At 45.3% G+C, this 17,783-nt stretch overlaps 1 long non-coding RNA gene across 1 annotated transcript in view; it reads left to right on the top strand.

Annotated features, from left to right (window-relative positions):
* The window catches only part of LOC138480758 (uncharacterized), a 74,406-nt gene extending 62,198 nt beyond the window's left edge, over positions 1 to 12,208 (top strand). Inside the window, exon 4 of the long non-coding RNA XR_011274123.1 lies at positions 12,077 to 12,208. This is a non-coding gene — a long non-coding RNA (uncharacterized lncRNA). The remainder of the gene's footprint in view (positions 1 to 12,076) is intronic.
* Positions 12,209 to 17,783: the final 5,575 nt, after the last annotated feature.

Raw genomic sequence — 17,783 nt, 5'->3', positions numbered from 1 at the left:
TCTTCGTGCACAACCAAATCTGGCTTTGCCAGGAATGCTGCATGTGACCAGAGACTGTTTCATACATCTTAATCAGAGGATGTTGGGGATAGGAGAGTACAGGCGTGTTCTGTCCTGAAACCCCTCAGACATATAGAACATACCTGTACATCATTGCAACACTGAAGAGCTTTTCTACAACAATGCAAAGACACATAACAGTGTACCATTGGGATGCAACATATGTAAAGGTCACAGCAAGTTTAGCGATGTTTCATGACCGGTGGGTAAGTAATGTTTCTGCACATAAATCTAGAATTCTAGCGGTGATGTGGTGCCAAACAAGCTTGACTGGTACATGGAATGATGCCCCTTGGGATGAAGTGCCATTTGGGCACCCTCGCCCCACACCTTAGGATTGGGTTTGCTGTTTGTGGGGCCAGTCTGCTTGCCTTGGTGCCTGTGGTAGCAGCTCCTACTGGAGCTCAGGGAGGACACTGAGCTTTCTCTCTTGGTAACATTCATGATGATTTTCACTTTTCCTTAGTGTTGTTTAAATTATCTCACTCTAAGTGAAGCAGAAACAGTATTTCCAAACATCAACAGTTTTGCAGCTCCACAAGATAAACCTCCTGCTTTGACCTGCAGTTACTCCTCCAGAAGAAGAGGTGGTAATGACACTGGTTGAATTACTGCATGCCTTAATTCTGCCAGACCCCAAAGGAGTCCTACGTGTAGTTCAAAATGGGAAAAACAACAGTAATGTTCTTTGTATGGGTTGCCATTCTCCCGCAGATTCCTCAGCTGATAGATATCCTCATCCAGCTCTGCTGCTCGGAAACACTGACAGGGGGCATATACTCAGCCGTTGATCTCCAATCCATCTTCCTCAGTGCTCAATCGTAAGCGCCGGACGTGACGTCAGGCATCGTATATATTCCACGTCACTACGCCCCATACCTCTGTTCCTTTTTTCCGCGCACTCACCATGCTGCTCGGGTTTCGGGTTTCAAATGGTGTTCCGACTGACATTCCAAAATGTTGGTTTGCAACCCACATGAGATATACCTCTGGTGCCTCAGCACGGGTCAAGACACAGAGGGGTGTGTGTCGTGCACTAAAATGCACCTGAGATCGGTACACAAATGTGCTGCTAAACTCATGTTGGGCCGACTGTCTTTAAAATCTCTGGCATGGTCGACTGTCTTGTCCTCTGTGGCCTACCCCCGAAAAAGAAAAGCAGAAACATAAGCGGAAGACGAAGAAGAGGTTCCATTCTAGTAGCCACTCCTCATTGTCGTAGCACAAGAAAAAGAGGCGCCACAGTCACTGTTGAGATTCCGAATATTTGACGGAAGGAGGTAAGCCGATGCTGGGCCAACCACTTGGTAGGAGTGGGAGGATTTCAAGTTGAAAATTCTGGAAATGTTCCAGAGGCATGCCGCTGCAGGCTTGGGTGCCCTCCCTCCAAACAGCAGGCCTCGGAGGCGGCAGCAGTGCTCGGTACACCCGACCCATCGCAAGCCCCAGTGCTGACACCATAGGCGTCAGTGAAGCCTTCCTGCGCACTTCAAGGTCTGAGCATCCCCGATGCAATTTCGATGTCATAGCCCCGATCGCTGCTGACAGTCACCTTATTGGCGCCGAAGGACACGCCCTCTGCACCGACGCTCAGTGAAAAATCTGTGACCCCGCTCTCCTGGACCGATTTCTTCGGTGCCATGACATTCATCTTCGGCGCTGATGACGGGAATGATCAGGGAGGAGTCGATCCTGTGTACTTGGTAATGGGGGATGTCGACTATTTCGACAACCAAGCTGACCTATTGGAGTTGGCACGGAGGCTCCATGATGCCAGCAGCCTGGACATGCCCGTCACTTGGAACCTCAGCAAAACCAACCCTACACCCAAGCCATATTTCGGGCACTGATAGATAGGGTAGTGGACACCTTAGGACTGCAGGCTGCGGCAGTGCCAGTCCAAGGATATGGGTTAACCGACATACTGGACGAGGGTCCAGTATCTGAAAAGAACATGCCTCTGAATCCAGTGATTGTCGATCCAGTAGCCTCACTGTGGCGGCATCCCTGCTCCATCCCTCCTGCCTGTCCCACCATGACCGGTAAATACAGGCCTGTAACAGGAGACCCGTTGTTTCTGTCTTCTCACCCTTCCCCAGAAGGTCTTGTCATGCAGGCTGCTACAGTTTCCACCAGACCAGCATCTTATACCTCGAATCTGCCTCCTGATAGAGAAGGTAAAAGAATTGTTGCCATGGCCAAAAAGGTTTTCTACCTCGGGCAGCATGGCTCTCAAAGCTTCTAACGTGGCCAGTGGTTTCAGGAAATACTCTTTCGACCTCTGGAAGGCACTGGAACATGTGATGCAATATATCGCTGAGGGGCAATGCAAGATGGAATTTTTACAGCTGGTGGAGAATGAGAAAGAGGTGGCCAGGCAGTCACTGCAAACGGGCCTGGACGTGGCCGACTGCGTGTGCTGTCTAGTGGCATTGGCTGTACCATTGCAGAGGCATGCCTATTTAAGGTCTACATTTTTTTCGCGTAATGTCAAAAACAGACTGCTAAGACATGGCCTTTATAATTGTTCTTTTATAACTCGCTTAATACCAGCAAGTGGTCTCTTAGCGCGGGATCGGGATTCCCGCAATTTCCTGGTGTCCAAGAAGGGAGGAGGTCTCTGTCCCATTTTGGACCTCAGAGCCTTGAACAAGTTCCTGAAGAAAGACAAATTAAAGATGGTGATGTTCAGAGAGATTCTCCACACTTTCGAATTGCAGGACTGGCTGGTGTCAATAGATATGCAGGACGCTTATTTCCAAGTGCTGATACCTTTAAAACACAGGAGGTTGTTGAGGTTCCTCATAAAGGACAAGCACTATCAGTTCAAAGTGCTCCCCTTTGGGCTGATCTCTGCTTTATGGGTCTTCACCAAGCTCATGGCAGTAGTCACAGCCCACCTCCGGAGATCCAGAGTCCATGTATTCCCGTACCTGGACAACTGGCTGGTCCGGGGGAAGTAGGTGGTGCAGGTTTTGTTCCACCTAGAGGACACCTGCTCACTACTCCACAGGCTGGGCTTCTCCTTGAACTAACGTAAGTCCCATGTGACACCAGTCCAGAGGCTCCAGTTCGTCAGAGCAGTCCTAGACACTCAGGTGGGGAACGCCTTTTTGCCAGAGAAGAGAGTCAACAGCATTGCACAGATGGTGAACCAGTTCCGGAAGAATGCCGCTTTTCCAGCAGCTTCTATCCTCTGTCTTTTAGGCCTCATGGCTTCCTGTATGTTTCTAGTGCCAGAGGCCCTGCTGTGCATGTGATTTCTTCAATGGCTCCTACAAGGCAGTGGTCCCAGTAGCTCACAACCCTTTCGGATTTCCTCAAGGTATCCAGATCAGTGGTCGATGACCTTGGTTGGTGGGCCAATAGCAGCAATCTCATGGCATGGAAACCATTCTGGCCTCTGTGGGCTCAGGCACTAGTTGTCATGGCTGTGTCTTTGAGGACTGCGAGGACTTGCAGGTGAACATCCTTTGGTCAGCAATCGAAGGCAGGTGGAACATCAACAGGCTGGAGATGTGAGCCATCAGGTTAGCCCAGAGAGTGTTTGCTCCATCTCTTAAGGGGTAGCATGTCCTGATTTTAATGGACATCATGGTGGCCATGCACTACCTGAACAACCAAAGTGGCGTGTGTACTCTCCCCCTCTGCAGAGAGGCAATGCAGCTGTGGTTCTGGCTATTGGAGAACCAGATCTCAGTCTCGGCAGTTCATCTGGCGAGGACAGAGAACAGTTTTGTGGATGCACTAAGCAGACAGAGCGCGGTCTCAAATGAGTGGGAAATGTAAAAGGAAGTCCTAGGGGAGGTATTCTCTCGCTTGGGTACCTCATCAGTGTACCTGTTTGCCACAGAGTCCAACAGGAAGTGCAGACAGTTTTGCTTGAGGGAATTCCCAGCAAACAGCATGGTAGGAGATGTGTTTCTGGTGATTCAGACATTCCCTTCCCACTACGGATTCCCTCTTATTCCTGTCATTCTCTGGGTTCGTAGGAGGCTCAATAGGTTTCAAGCAATCATGATCTTCATCGCCCTGAATTGGGCCAGGAGGACGTGGTACTGGGACCTCCTGGATCTGACAATCTGCCCACCTCTCCAGTTGCCTCAGCACCCAGATCTCCAAACCCAGTCGGAAGGTCGGGTGCTCCTCCCGAACCTGGAGCCCCTCAACATACATGCGTGGCTCTTGAGAGGATGAGATATGATGACTGGGACCTCTCTGAGGGGGTAATCGAGGTATTGCTGGCTGCATACAGTCCATCTGCTAGATCTATGTAGGTGTGCAGGTGGAGAATATTTGAGGTGTGGAGCAGGGAATGCAAGATTGACCATATCTCTTGCATGGCGGTCATGTCTGCAGGCTAGGACTGGCCTGTAAAGCAATAGACCAATGCCCGAAAGTGGGCCACTTTTCTGACCAATGTGGGCCAGTTTGAGGAGTTACTTCACTATGCGGCAAGTAGTTTTGACCATTGTTGCTGAATAAATATTCTTTACATTGCACAATTTGGATCACATTTTATCAAAGAACTCCCCCTTGGGCACTATTCAAACATTCTGTAACAAAAGGAATGAATTGACATTTGTAACTGTGGGCTACTTTTTCACTGTTGCCCAAGACAATTTTATGCCCCAGTCCAACCCTGCTTGTCTGTGTTCAAGAGTTCTTATTTTACGCTCAGGGTTATGGTCCAATTCCTGAAGGGCCTTGTGAATTAGTTTCTGACAATTCCCTTTGCTGTCCCACATTGGGATCTTAATCAGGTTCTGATGTTCCTAATGCATACCTGTTCTTTGCGGCTGCTCTCTTTGGAGACAGCTTTCTTAGTTGCAATAACATCCGCTAGGTGGGTTAGTGAATTGCAGACCCTTTGCTGGAAGCTGCCATTCTTGCGGTTCTTTCGAGAGAAGTTCTCACTTAAAGTAAGGCCAGGATTCCTGCCGAAGGTGGTATCCGTGTTTCATCTGTCACAAGCCATAGACCTACTGGTTTTTTACCCACCTCCTCTCCCTTCTAAAGAAGAGGAGCATTTCCTTCGAATGGATCTCAAAAGGGCCCTGAGCTTCTACGTCGCAAGGACGTCTGAATGTTGTAGATCCAATCAACTTTTCGTGACATTTTCCCTAGCCTATGAAGGTCTGTCAGTAACAAAACAAATGCTATCCCGGTGGATTATTCTGTGCATTGCAGAGTGTTACCAATCTGCAGGAAGGGAGCTGCCTTTTGGCAGCACACCGTGAAAACATATATATATATATATATATATATATATATATATATATATATATATATATATATATATATATATATATATATATTCATCTATTTTTACCCAAAATAGTGGTGGCATTGACAGTATTTGGACTTCATGGGATCAGTATTGCAATTGCTGCAAAAGTGGTAATGGGGCCAAAAGGGCTTTGTTAATGCTTTTATCTGAAGGTGATCCATTGTCTGATGACTGGTTCACCCACATGCATTTCATTCATCTTTAATCATGTAAGCAATGGCTGGTGTGTGCTCAGCATGCATGGGTTCACCGGATCTATGATCTAGTGCCAGCAGGTGTTACGCTAGCTCTGGCGCAATCCTGTAGAAGGCAAGATGAGGTTCCATGAGAAATGCTTACTCCTCTTTCACCTGGGGTAACAATTCTGGACATTGTAGGCAGGCAAGTCAATGAAGGGCTGATTGATCCTGGCTCAGGCCAAATGTTTGTCTTGGGCTCGGCCTGAGGTCGTTGGTGATGCTAGAGCCATACCAGAGCCAATTCAAAATGGCAGGGTCTTGCCTTTCCCACACATCTCTTCTACCAGGCTCTCTCATGGCCCAGCTGGGCAGTGATGTGTTTACACTATCACTCTGGGTGTGCCAGGCCTCTAAGTACATTTCAGACTGTCAAAGTTGAAATGACAGTCCTCTGTTCTTAAGTGATCTTTATTTGGAGGCTTTGAATAGCAATTTTATTTAGTCTTAGTTAACATATCATTGTCCTATTGTGATCTTACATCCCATCCCATGGTCAACACTAAACGTGGGGAACTTGGGGTTGGCCTTCCTATGAGTGTCAGCGAATGAGCTATGATGGCTGGAGAGAGACAATAAGATAGCTCAGTTAGTTGAATATGTGCCCTGTATCTGCATGCCTCCTGTAGTCACACGTAGAAATCCTGGCAGTACTAACTAAACGACATCTCTCAACCCACCCACATATTGAGGTTGTCACCCCACTCACACACATGTTAACACCTCCCCCAACACACCACTTGTCTTCCATGGACTTCAATGGAAGTTCCCACTGAGGAAAACCTTTCCTAAAAGTAAAAGAAAATACATAAGTTCCCGTTGCTCAAAATACACACACAAAACAAGCTTGATTAAACCTGTATTGGATAGTGAATAGTTTCAGAGGCATGGATAAGCACTTATAGGGCTTACTGCCACCTCAGATCCCGACTGAGATTCTCCTCATCGGCACACCTGCTCCCGCCTTTCCTGTCGCTCTCTGACTGCCCTCTCTAGGCCCTCTTCTTGCTCCCACCTGTGAGGCTAAAAACCTTGGGGTCATCTTCGACTCCACTCTCTCCTTGCTCCTCACATCTCTGACATCTCTAAGAAGTTACACTGCCAACTGCACCTCCTCAGAGGTATTCTCCCTTTCCTCTCCTTCCCCCAGAAGCTGACTGTCTCCAGAGCTCTGGTTCTCTCTAGGCTGGACTACTGCAACAGCCTCTTTCTAAATCTGCCTGCTTCTACTCTCTGCAACTCATCCCGAACAGGACTGCAAGACTTTTCCTTGGCATCAAGCCCAGGGATTGTAGCTCTCCAGGACTGAAATCTCTGCACTGGCTCCCAGTGGCTGCAAGGATTAACCCTCTGCATAGTCCACGAGGTCTTCTGGTACCTAAATACCTTCAACTCTCTTCCTAAATATCTTCCCTTTTGAGCTCTTCGCTCATCCGCCTTCAACTCCTTCAGGGTAAGTCACTTCTCCAAGCAACGAGTTGGTGGTAGATCTCTATCTTCAACCTCCCTGCCGTCCTGAAACTTGAGTAGAACCATCTCTGTATCCGGAAGAACCTCAAGACCTTCCTCTTTGTTTCTGCTTTCTCTCCTCCTCTCTCCTGCTGAACTCCTGACTGAAACTGCACTGGTCACCTGGCAACCCTCTGATCTCGGGCCCCGGGCCCCTCGCCCACCAGTTGCACACCTGCATTGCCTCCCGGGCAACCCCTGCACTTGGGGGCTGCTTCTGTATCCCTACAGTCCCCTACCATCTCTTGACACTTGATGCCTGCACTTAACCCTGCACTCGCCACAAGCTGGCCACACTTTTTACAAATTGTTTTAATTTATTTTTACTGTGTATTGCACTGCTCCCTTGCCCCTGCACTTTTCCCTTTCCCCCCTCCCCTGCACTTGCGCGATCTCAATGTCAACATAAGGAATCAATCGTGAAGCCTCAACTTTCGGATTTCCTGGAGGCCAACTCTCTTCTCCATCTTTTTCAATGTGGTGTTCGCCTCGGGATGGGAACTGAATCCGTAATAGTGGCACTGCTGGATGACATTGCTCTCCTACAGGACTGCAGCGAGGTGGGTGCTTTGATTCTTCTCGACCTCTCCGCAGCCTTTGATACGGTTGATAACCAGAAGCTGCTTCAGTGCCTTAACAAGGCGGGAATTGTGCTTAAATGGTTTACTTCCTTTTTGTCTGAACGTATTCAAATGTTTTTTCTCCCGCCATTCGCATCCCTTCCTACTGTATTGAAATGCGGAATCCCCAAGGGCTCTGCCCTGTCCCCACAGCATTTTTATCTTTATATGTAGGCTCTGGCTAAATTGATCACCAGCTACAGAGTTCATTTTATCTCCTATGCTGACAATACCCAGATTCTGTTTCGTCTTAACACACCCTCCACTGATCCACCAAGTAAGCTGAAAAATTGCTTTGCTACAGTGGGTGACTGGATGGCTAATAACTGGCTGAAGTTAAACAGTGACAACATGGAGGTTCTCTTAGTTGGCTCCAATGTGAATGGTCAACTATGGACCAGTGATTATTAGCCCTCTTCCTTGAGCCTTCTCCCATGGTAAAAAGTCTTGGTATTAAACTCATTTCCAGAGGTTGCAGGGAAGCTCAGGTCTCTGCGGTCTGCCAGACGTTTTTTTTTATAAAATTCAAGGTTTTAAAAAATGTTCTCCCCCTTCTTCCGGCTGCCCTGAGATCAAAAGTGGTCACAGCCTCTATTATGAGCTCCTTGGATTATTGTAATGCCATCAACCTTGTGCAAACTAAGCGGCTCTCCAACATCTCAAAATTGTCCAGAACGCTGCAGCACGTCTTGCCCTTTGAGCCACTAGACTTGCCCACTCTCGTGAACTGCTGTTCCAACTACACTGGCTTCCTGTCAGAAGCTGTGTCAAGTTTAAGGTTCTCTGCTTGGTTCATGGTGCGATCAATGGAGTTGGAGCTGAATTTTTATGCTCCAAGATTTAGCTCTATATCCCCAATCGCCCGCTGTGCTCAACAAACATGTGCCTGTTACGTGCTCCTAGGTTTTCTCGTGCCAGAGATGGAGGGAGATCTTTTTCAGTTCTCACCCCCACGCTCTGGAACTCCTTACCGCCTGATCTCCGTAAGCCTCAAGAGTTCTTTCCAACCTGTAAGGCGCTAAAAACCCATTTGTTTTCAGTCTAACCTCCTTAGTTTTTCTCATACCCTTAGCACCTCGATACCTTCTTGTCTTTGTCCGCTTTATAAATATCCCATGCACACATACATACATACATATGTAGTGGCATACATGTTCATCACATGAGTCCTGCAGGAATGGCCCAATCACATTAAGGAAGCTTTGTCCATATCGAAAAAGCTAGGGGGGCATAGATAGTCTCTTAAGAGACCAGAAAACCAGACTCCAGGGTAAACAATTGCCTTTGTGATTTTCGATTTTTGTTAATTTTTAGTGTATGTGAGTACTTCAAGAAATGAGTGTGCTTAACAACAATGACAGCAAGTGGACAGCACACACAAATAGCCATTGCCTTCATACGTACAGAAGTAATGATTATTTTTAACACTTTCTAGAAGGAAGGACGTTTTGAGGCACAGAAAGGTATGAATACTTAGTATTTATGTTCAGCAAAATAATCTATTAAACATAAATTATGTAATTACCTTAACATTGAAAACATCAAGTTTTAGAATTTGACAATGTTCATTTCTATGTATAAATTCCAGTTTACATTGTAGTCATAATATTAATTGTACAATTGACTTATTAAGCACATTATCAAAACCTAGAATAATCCTAGGCATTTTTTCCTGATAGAATGTATTATTTCAAGGAGGACAGTCTGGAACACACCCACCATTGGGCCCTTTTTAAATAACCCTGTGAGAAGTGGTAAGGGGGAAATAGCACCATTGGGGGTTACTGGCAGTTTTGGGTAAACTCAAAGAGCATTTTGGAAACATAGGAATGAACACAAATATTTATTTTTTGGCAAATGTGTCCATGGTACACAGGACGTTGTGCTCATTTCGTTATTCACAACACTCACCCTAGAAAATAGTTTGTAGCCATGAACTATAAATACTCATTAAGAAAGCGTAAAGATTTGTATATGAGGATAAAGTGGGTGCACATATGTTATTCTGTTCAGTCTAAGATACACCGCACTGGGTTTGCAAAGTTCTGCATAACCTTACAAGAGAAGTGGCTGGGTCTCAGGGTAAGGGTGTCTACGAATATAGGGCTGTTGGCCAGCCACCTCCCCAATGACTATATATCAATAGAGAGTATTATACATATGGTCACGGAGAAGAGAAATGTGTGTACTGGGAAGGCATCATGAAGCAGACACAGATTACAGACTGAAGGTCTGCTCTCAAAGGTTTTATTAAAGTAAAATGCAGGATAGAGTAAGGCTTAACTTGATCTATGTTAAGGTGGGATCTCCCTATCTAAGGAAAGCTAAGTATAGTCTATGTCAGGAAGTCCAGAAACAAAGGTCAGTCTGTGTTCAAAACCCATACTTGCCCTCACAACCAACTGGATTTCAGAATCAAAAATAAATAGTGTTCAAAATAAACTTCAGAGCTTCTTCCAGCTCATACCTTGTAGTCAACTTTCCCTTCCCCAAGTTCAAAACAGTGATCAAGGTACCGGGGTTCCCTCCCCAAAGAGTCCAAATGTTGCAGATTTTCATCAAAAACCAGCATAGTTCCTTGGACCACTTACCCATTCTTTAGATAACAGTAATTCACATAGACAGTTATTTTCCTTGACTTCAAAATCACATAACATGTTGTTGCCAACCTTAGGCTTCTTTATTGATACTTTCATTGACTTCTCCACACAGGGCACTCGGTCTAGGCATAATTGTTAGACCACAAGGTCCAGCCATTACAAGTCACAAAACCGTTACCCTTCCAGATAGCTTTCCATCACCACTGGGCCACTGCTTTCTTGTGACAGTGATGACACTCGATCGTGGCTTTCTTGCAAACACAGGCTTCCTTTTTAACCTGCTGTCCCTTGGAGTCCTTTAGCTTTGATCACTACTTGGCTTCTTATCCTATCCCCTTTTTGGTAAGCTTTGACTTTGCCAATACTTGTGTTTTAGCCAATACACTGTGTGGTATCTGCCACCTGCACCACCTTTCTATCACTCTATTCATGAGTGGTCAACATTTGCCTTTACTCTGTTCGGCAGTTCATTCGGCATTCAAGAGTACTTGAAATTACTTTGAGTTTGTTCAGTATTCACAAGCACTTGTGTAAGCATTCAAAATACTTGCAATAACTTTCAGTTTGTTCGGTATTCAAAAAGTACTGTCTCGGCATTCAAAAGTACTTAGTGTCCCTTTGAGCTTGTTCGGTATCCAAATCAACAATGTTCAATGCGTATTTGCCTGCCAACCCGGTGCTTCGATATTCACTCACTGTGCTGAGCTTACGGAGTGGCGAGGTCTCTGCCACTCCGGGTTCCCACCTGCCGAGCGGGACCTATCTCCTTTCCCAGCGGCTCTCTGTGGCACTGCTCCCCATTAATACTCTGCCTGCAGCCCAGGACATCTGTGACCACTTTGCTCAGTCATGCTGTTCTCCCACATGCAATCTGCTACCCTCCCGCTTTCATTAATGTTGCTTTCTGCTGCATAAACTCTGCACAGGTCACCAGGTGTCGAGCGCTCCACTTGCCATGCCACTTTTCGGGATTTGAAGAACCCTAAAAAATGAAGAAAGGAGGACCATCCTAAAATTAATCGGGATCACACTCGAACAAATGGATTTTTACTGCCCCGTTGAAGTCAAAAATGGAGTTGGCTTGCCTCAAGTGGGCAGGAAGCTCATTGCAGGCTATGGGGGCCTGAACATCAAACATGGTGCCACCAAAGATGGTGAGTTTAAATCTGTGTTGTGCAAGTTTAGACAGGTCATAGGAACGCAATGGATAGCCCACTCTGCAAGCGGATAACCAATCAGCCGGATACTGAGGCGCAACAGAATTACGACATTTATAGGTCAGTGAAAGAATATTAAGCGTAATACGCTGCTTCACGGGTAGCCAATGAAGTTTCTATCTGGCCAATGAAACATGATCTCTACGAGATAGACCAAATACGGCTCTACCAGCATCATTCTGTATATTTTACAACATATGCACATTTACCTTTACCATTAACCTTTGCAGTACCGGACAACAGACTGTTATCGTAATCAAGGTGCAAATTAACCAATGCCATAGTCAGCAGAGACCTATTTTGCATTGAAATGTATGGTTGAAAGTGATTAAGAAGTTTAGACACATAGCTACATGAGGCTTTGACCTGAGCAACCTGTGATTTCATTGTAAGTTCGGCATCCAATGTGATGCTCAAGGTCTTGACAGTTCTGGCTACTTTGATTATGTTATCGGCTATGATAAAACTATCATAATCAGACCCCGATATTTTTATTTTATTTGTGGAGGCAATTGTATTTATTTATTTATTTATGTGATTGCAGTGCACCGAAAGCCGCAGGCATCAGGGCGCGTGAATCACAAAAAACAGAGACAGCCTATGGAAAAACGATGCGTAATTTCTGGAGGTACTGATTCAGACCCTACACTAGGCTGACAGTGACTCATTTAAACAGGTGGGTTTTAAGATGACTCCTAAAAGTCTGGTAGCTGTTTTCCAACCGAAGGGTCACTGATCTTAGAGACCTCGATGGAGTGTATCTAGAAAATTGTTTCTTCAAATACATAGGGGCCGCGCCATGTAGACATCTGTGTACAATTGTCATGGATTTGAATGTAATTCTTTCCTCTATTCTTAGCCAGTGTAATGATTTCCTTCCTTCCGTTATGGGCTTTCTGTTCTTTAATCTTTTGATGGTGCAAACGGCATTATTTTCCATGACTTGGCATTTCAAAATTTCTTTCTTAGGGGCCCCTAACAACAATACGTTGCCGTAATCCAATCGCAATAGAAAAATAGTCCTAGCAAACATTTCTGTGTTTTCCTCGTTTAAGAAAGGACGGATGGCTCTCAGAAGGCACAGGTAATAAGCATTATTCTTATGAAGGTATTTAACCTGCGCTTCAGACCCCACTGATGCCTCCACCATCATTCCCAGCGTTTTGACCTGCGCATTACTGGGATGATTGCCTCCTAAATAACAAAGGCTTTGTATTCTGCACCAAATTTAGTTTTGGCCGAATGTGTTCCAAACATCCATAATTCCGTCTTTGTATTATTTAGACACATCCAATTATGTTTCATCCATTATCTAATAGATTTCAGTTATTTTGGCACTGTCACTAAGATTATCCCCTTCCAATTCAAAGACCAATTGGGTATCGTCGGCATAGTTTGTGAAAAACGCGCCAACGCTTTCCAGAAGGTCACTAAGGCATCTCATGTACAAGTTAAAAAGCAAGGGAGACAAACTTGCCCCTTGAGGGGATTCCAAATTGGAGAAAACCTTTCCCCCCTGTGGACTCTGGCTTTCCGGTCCGCTAGGAAGGATGTCAGACACGCTAAGGCAGCCAGAGAGCATCCTGCTACTTTCTCCAAAGCCTTTTGCAGCAGTTGGTGATCCACCAAATCAAATGCTGCGCTAAGGTCTACCAGCATCAGTGTCCCCACCTTTCCCTTGTCCAGGATAGCAAGCATACGTGTCTGCAGATCTAACGTGGTGGTTTTGGTGCTGTGCACCTCTCGGAAACCTGATTGTTGCTCGTGTAGGATCCCATGGGTTTCTACATACATTTTGGAGTAGGTTTGTTGCAACCTTATCCAAGATTTTTAAAATAAAATTTGAATTTGTGATAGGGCGTAAGTTGGTAGGATCTTTAGGGTCCAAGCCTGCCTTCTTGATTAGAGGCATGATAGCCACCTCTTTAATACACTTTGGTACTTTCAGTAGAAAGGATGCATTCACAGTTCTAGTGACAATTGGCAGAAACAGATCTTTATTTATTTTCCAAGATGATTTTAGCCGACAGAATATTTTCTGTTCATGATGTGCGTCTCATCTTGGCCAGTACTGAGGACAATTCTTCCTCTTAGACAGAGACGAAACTAAAATTGGATTATTCACACTGTCTAGATTTTACGATGGATTGAGGTACTGCAGCTCCAGGTTCCTCTCTGGCTAATATTATGTTATCTCTGATCTATTTTTGCAGAGAAGGCCTTCTGCACTCTTTCGCATTCCCCCTCCGTTGGAGTAAATGGAAGAGTAATAGCTTTGGGTTTATCCATACTCTTAAGGATTTAAAAGATTTTATTAGCAGCATTCGGGGCTGCTGCTATCTCTTTACTATAGTAATTCCTCTTTGCTTCTCTGATCTTTTTTCTATATTCTGAGTTTGTTTCCATCTCTCTTTATTGTCTGGTGTGGGATTTCATATTCATTTCCTTTCCAAACTACGTTTTTCAAGTTTATGTTTATTCAGTTCTCTGTGAAACCATTTATGATTACTTTCGTTTTTCCTAACTAACTTATGTTTTAGCGGGGCAAACTGTTCCAACAAATTCACAAATGTGTATGGTGAACTGCTGAAGTATATTTATGCATGAAACATTGCCTTGGGTACTGTTTTGCATTCCTTTCAGACAGGGTTTCAATTGCTCAGGACCTATGTTTTTAACATTACGACTACACACCTTCACATGTGGGTTGCAAACAGCTATGGAAGGGTTCTTTAACAGAACATCGAAGCAGATTGTGAAGTGGTCCGACCAAATAACAGGGTTCTGTGACAACATTCTGGGTGTCCAAATGATGTGTTATAACCTGGTCCAATTGGTTGCCGTTGGATGTAGTAGGTTTCTTATTTATCACTACGTAATCTAGGTTGTTCAGGGTTTTTTTCCAATTGGATCGCTTCTTTAGCTAGGTTATTCCCTTTCCTCTATTAAAGGCCCCCACCAGTAATGTTGCCATATTTTAAGACCTTAAATTATTCAGTTGGGGAATTAACTCATTACAGAAATCCGACACAAATGCTGGTGGTCTGTAAAGTAATATAATGTTGGCCAGTTGTTAGAGGTGTGCGTGTGTTTAAGATGTAATACTTCGCATCCACTGCATGAAAAGTTTGCTTTAAACAGTTTGATAGATTCTTTTGCAATGACTGCCACACCTCCCCCAGCTGCATAGACTCTGTTTTGATTGTAGATTATATAACCCTCTGTCACTGCTATAGCACATACTGCACCCACTGGGTCCTTTAGCCACGTTCCCGTAATACACATAATGTCTAATTTTTTTCTCCTGGATCAAATCATGCATAATGAGAGCATGCTTGTTCAGGGATCGAGTATTGAGTAGGCAGACTTTCAAAGTTTTGGGGGATCTAGTTACTCAATACTCAAAGGTTCTGTTTTTCCGGCATTCAGGGCACGTGAGTTGGTAGCCAACCAGGCCTGAATGGTTTTGATGTCACTGAGATGATTTCCTGATAATTCAATTCTGAGATGGGTGTAATTAGCATAGTTAGTAGACTATCCCAGTCCCAGTGTTAAAGTGATGTCTCTGAGGGACAGTTTGAAGGGAAGAAAGGGGAACGGGCTGACAGTAGCCTACCAAGGCTTGAGGGATAGAGGGTTCAGTATGAAAAGTGAAAGGGGGTTACCATGTCTCACCCATGGATGTCCCCTCCCCACTCCCCAAGTTCCCGCCGCCCAGGTGATCCTCCCACGCATATCCACCCCCAGGGTCGGGATCCAAATACAATGGCCTTTCCCTGGCCACCTGCGAGGAGGATTCAGGGGGAAAAGAAGTGAGGAGGCCCTCAGGTTTCTCACTGAACATAGTTTACAGAAAATGCTCCCCATCATTCTTACTATGCTGCAAAGTTGATGATGAATACAAAGGCTTGGAACTTTTTGGAAAGAGGCTCCATAGGATTATAAGTAACAGTCGTAGGACCCTGTTGGGGATGTTTGAAAATGCACTAGAACATTCTTCAATCAGAAAACCATGGCAGGGCCTCTGGACAATAAAATAACACATTCAAATTTAAAATAAGAACCTCCCAAGGAAATGTCCTTTACCTGGGATTACCACTAACCAGGCTGATCATTGTGCAGAAATGTTCAGCAGGTTTCCCGGTGATGGGCTTCACAAAATGCCTTGGGGCCATGAACTTACATGAAGGTGTTCTGCTTGAATGATGAAAGACAGGCGTGTTCTTCCTGATTCTTCTCCATCGGCTCTCCCAAATCTTCCCTTACTACTGTTACCACCCTACATTCTCACATCCCACAGGAACTACCACCTCCAAGAATAAGCTGACATCGCATTCAGATGCTATTTTAGTGGATGGATCCGAAAGACCTCAAACATATTCACGGCTGGGGGTCATTGCACCGGTTTTAGGCAATGGAATGGAGCGTACCCCGGGTTGCCGTGCCTAAATACACTCCACGGGTATAATCCCTCTAGATTATCAGCATGCACAGCAGGGATCAGCAGTTGTGGCTGCGAGCAAAGTACATGAGTCCACAACTACTAAACAAAAGATCAGAGAGAGCCCGTAGTGGCCTTGCAACTCGGCCCGCTACATACCCACAGTGATGCAGGTGGATTCCCCGCTGTAGAGAGGAGAAGGATGGAGCTGATCTCCACTCAGCACCCCGATCCACCCATGGATTCAGCCGGAAAATGGCAAAGATGCTGGAGAGTTGCTCTCACACACACACACACACGCCATTTACTGTTCTCAAGAAAAGGAGCTTAGGTGGAGACCGGAAATAACATGTTTTATGCAGATGGACGCTACTGAACACAATCTTGAGTCAAGTCCAGATCTAACAAGGACATCTCCAGATGGCACGTGATCCACTGCAGTGTTCACCCCTAGCACCATATGGGTGGCACTTGATTTCCAGTGACTGCAAAATTGCAAACATGTCCACCCTCAAAGTATTGCTTGCTGATCTTCCTGCTTTACATGTAGAAAACCGTAAAAGGAAGAGTTACCATGGCGTGTCTGTCCCAGATGAATTAATTGCAGGAGTTTCATCAGGGCCCTCACCACAGCTGCGCATTGTGACGTTGTCATCTGTGGGTGGGGAGGGGGGGCGGAGGTAGTCCAGACCAGGAACTGCAGAAGAAGGAAGGTTTTGCAGATCCAAATAGAAGTGCATTGTGGTCTTAATGAGTCGCATTGGAATGAGTAGAAAAGAGATACAACATGCGTTGCAGTGATCTTTGACTTGCAGACATTCACGTGACCACAACATTGTACAGTATAGCTAGGACAGGCATAAGAACTTAACAGATTGATCAGAACCACACATGTGCCAGGTACCAGAGGTACTCTGTGCGTGCCCTAAGCCACACCACAAGTTACTGTTAGAAGGCGCTGCGAGCAGCCACATTAAAAGATGCCAAAAAAAAACATTGGATTAAATTGAGCATTCTGAATGATTTTGCATTTGATTTTACATGTACATGATTTTCCCATGATGAAATGAAGTTGGCCCAGTGAGATCAGTGCCCAAAGAACTTGCAGAAGCTGGTGTCAATGCACCTGCTCTCTGGCACCAAATATCGTGATGGTGAGCCTGTTCTTCACTTGACACCATTGCACCTGAAAACAGCTGGGGGTTCTAGCGGCTACATCCTGGAATGCATTACCTCTGTCAATCAGAGCTGACACATCGCTCTGGTCGTTCCGAGCCAAGGTAAAGGAACTACTCACAACTCAGCAATGGATTGTTCACTGCACTCAGACAAATCCTCCGCCCTGATGTCTTTATATTTAAAGTTTCCTCTTCTCTAAGATGTATCATCAGGTATGCTACTCTGCCACATGTATCCCTTTATCTAACATATGCCTCTTCACAGACCATTCTGTATCACCATCCTTCAAATTAACGTTTGTATTTTATCTTCCTATGGCATACTCTGTATGTGCAACTCTCTGTGACACTGCTCCTCCTAAGATAATGCACCCAGTTACCTCAGGGTTCGGTCGCGCTATACAAATAAACAAACTAAACTAAACTAAACCATGCCTTCTTTCTGTATTGCCTTCGTCAGGGGTTTGAGAAATGCTTGGTGTTGAAACATGTTGGTCTCGTGCAGGGCACTTGCTCCACCTTTGCCCACACCTCCGGGAGGAGAGATATCGATCATGGTGATGAAAAGGTACTGATTATGGGGTTACCAGTCATTGCACTTCTGCAAATTTTATCTATAAAATGATTGCCTC

The sequence above is a fragment of the Ambystoma mexicanum genome, chromosome 5p, assembly GCF_040938575.1.
Source record: "Ambystoma mexicanum isolate Mex_15411 chromosome 5p, UKY_AmexF1_1, whole genome shotgun sequence".
Classification (NCBI taxonomy): Eukaryota; Metazoa; Chordata; class Amphibia; order Caudata; family Ambystomatidae; genus Ambystoma; species Ambystoma mexicanum.
This window is presented reverse-complemented; position numbering and strand designations above follow the sequence as displayed.